Below are 3,266 nucleotides of genomic sequence, written 5' to 3'. Positions count from 1 at the left end.
AGTTTGTTGGTAACACTTTTAAAGAAGTTTGTAAAATTTTAGAAACTACAGCAGCCCTCACGACGGCTTATTATCCGTAAGCAAACGGTATGACTGAAAAAAAACAATCGTGCAATTAAGGATATGCTAGCAATTCTTGCAGAGAAAGATGCTGCCACCTGGGACGAACAAGTCCCCTATGTTCAACTAGCTTTAAACACTGCCATTCATCAGTCAATTAACACACAACCACTGCTGCATTTCACGGGGCACTCATGTAATTTCCCATCAGCTCTGCTTAACAGACACCAGGTTGTGTACGGTGAGGATTATCCTTCAGAAATCCTCTCTAAAATAAGAAATGCTTGGAAGATTGCTGCTGAGGCTTCTAAGACAGCGAGGAGCCGGTATGCGCACTATTATGATAAGAAGGTTCAACCGTTGACACTTAGAGAAGGAAGCTTGGTTATGAGGTTAAATGAAAAGGCACCTGCCAATCAAAGTAGGAAGGTAGCACCTAGATGGTGTGAACCATATAGAATAATTAAGAAGCTTGGCCCAGTTAATTTTCTGATCAGGGCAATCTTTGATGACCAGGGTGACACAACTATTCATGACATCAAATTAAAGGTTACGTTGCCAGGGAAGAACTGGAACTGCCTTCAGTTATTCCCATTCCTGAGCCTTCTGGGTTGACTGACCCACCTAGGCTTGTCCAGAAAGGAGAGGAGGACCTTCTGTCAACTCTCATTGGATACTCAGGGTCAGCCTTGTCACCCCATGTTAACGAGGTCACGGGAGAGGCAGGGAGTCTCTCAGTAACCCACTGTCTTGTCTCTTAGTAGTTTTTATTCATTTTTTAAAACTGGCAATTATTTTGTAATCTTGTCTTGGATTGTATTCAGAGAACATGCCTTACCTGCCCTTTGGCTGTACCCTGTCACCAAAGCCCAGGGGGGAGTCCTTGCTTCCGCCAGTCGGAGTGTTATTCTGTCTTCCCCAGGTCTGCTTGTCCACACCGCTCTGTCCCCGGTACCAACTACTCGTGAACCAACATCGAGGCCAGAGGGGTCACCCCTCTGGTACAGTGGAGAGGGGGTTACGTTACACCCCACCCCCTCCCAACAATCCCAGAAACCCCACCAACCAGTTACCTGGGAGGGTGATAGTGACACCATTCACCCAGCCGACACCTCCTTCCAAACGAGGTTGTCCAGGCCAGAGTTCCAGCCAGCAGAGCACAGCTGTCCACATGTCAACGTACCAGTATGGTGGGCCGCCATCTTGCAGTTCACCGTCAGAGGCACCCACCTGCCTGCTGCGACACACCATGCAGGCACACCGGAAGTGGAGGCGCGAGATCGCAAGCGGGTATGCCAGCAGCAGTAACCTACCAGTTTCCCCTCATCCTTGGGGATGCCACATCACTGAATCCACCAAGATGCGCAACGAGGCAGTCACATTCTAACGGCACCTCCCTACTGAGTGTGCTTGACTAGCCAATAGGGTGCACGTTTCGCACCATCGGCCCAAGGTCAGGCACATTAGAGCGTGCATGATAAGGTGAACTAGCTCAGTAGAATGTGCCACAAGCAACGCCTGTACAGTGATAAGTCCCAGAAGCTGAATTCGGGATCCATCTGGCCTGCCACCACGCCACCCATGACTCAACACCTGCACCTGCTTACTTCTGATGCAAGGCATCGTTGATGTCACACTCTCTGCCCTGCTGTCACGACTCATGCCATGTAACTGCTGTCACTCATCATCGACCGTCGGCTTCAAGCAGCTGGATGTGAGATGTGCTTGCATACATCTCTCCCAACAACATTCACCTGTGACCGGCCAAGTCCCTGCCCGCTATCACTAGCCGCTGCTCTCCACACCACCACCTTCCAACAGTTGGGCGGCTTGACGAGGAGTCTGTCACCAGTATACTTGCTCTGTCACCAGAATTACCCCGGAGCTGTTGCAAGAGGATCTCAGGGTATATGCAGGCATCATCGACGGGCAGACGCTGGACCTTCAACAGGTCTCCAACATCGGGTCTCTGACATCAGGCCTCCGACATCATGCCACCACGCGAGAGTACAATGGATGCACGATAGAAAACGAGTATATCAACATGAACATTTAGTGTCAAGGTTTACGAATGCTGGTTAAGAGAAATGACTCTATTATTAACAGTGTAAAATGATTATGTCTAATCAGGTTAAAAGTATAACATTTATGGGGATGTAAAGTAACTAGGCCTAGAAAAAGTGGTCCTAGACAGTGTTCTTAGCTAGATGACTTGGGTCTCTAGCACAAACTTTATCTTGAATTTTAATATTTATTTTGTTTCATGTATGTGTCTATGTAATAAGTCTGTCCTGGTGATGAGTGTCCAGGTTTCCTATTTTGTACCAGTGTATGGGTATATAATTTTTTAATATTTGCATGCCTTTATATTTCAATAAAATGTTGTAATGTTAAGCAATGTTTCTTTTGTGGTAAGAGGTTGTCTTACTATCAGTATGTGCAGGGTGCATGGAGATTGACCCTGGCACTATTGTCTTGTGTGGTATATGGATTGGCCCACAAGTATTCTGTAAACTTACAGTTCTGTTGCAGTTTTTCAAGTCGATTATTTTTATAACCATGTTTTATAGTTGTATAGCTTATTCGATTGATTGTGGGTTATGCGGTGCCCAGCAGATGTTTCGGTATGTCCCACTTAGGTATAGGGAGTATTGTAACGCCTGGAGAGTACACCCATGACTCACCATGGGAACGTCCTGGTAAGATCAGCCTATGACCTCAGATTCAGCTAGAGTTTATTGAAATATTTTCTGGCTCCTCCCTAGTCAGCTCGTTCCTGTTTATGAATAATCCTGATAGTCTTGTCAAACAACTTAATGGTACATCTTGATAGCTTTTTTGCACATCATGGGAAGCTGATGCCCTGATGTGCTGACCAACTATTTAGGTGTGCAAAACATTTTTTCCCGAGTAGGCTGAATCAGCTGGGAACAGGACCACACCAGACTTTCCCACAACAGTGTAAAATGCCCCCACTTCTTATTCAGTTGTATATATACCCCTGTATGATAGTTAGGAGATAGAGAGTGCTGGAGTGTCGGAGGTAGTGTGAGGCTGCAGTTCATCAGGCGAGCCTCAGGAGACAGAGTGAATCCACCAGACTGAGAGGCAGAGAGTGGTCTTAATTAAGGTAATATGTGTGATCTTTGATACGTTTCCATGTCTGGATCCCGTAACAATTGCCAGTATGGCCCGTGTTAAAGTAG

This window comes from Procambarus clarkii, chromosome 52 (assembly GCF_040958095.1).
Source record: "Procambarus clarkii isolate CNS0578487 chromosome 52, FALCON_Pclarkii_2.0, whole genome shotgun sequence".
Lineage (NCBI taxonomy): Eukaryota > Metazoa > Arthropoda > Malacostraca > Decapoda > Cambaridae > Procambarus > Procambarus clarkii.
Note: the sequence above shows the minus strand (reverse complement) of the source record.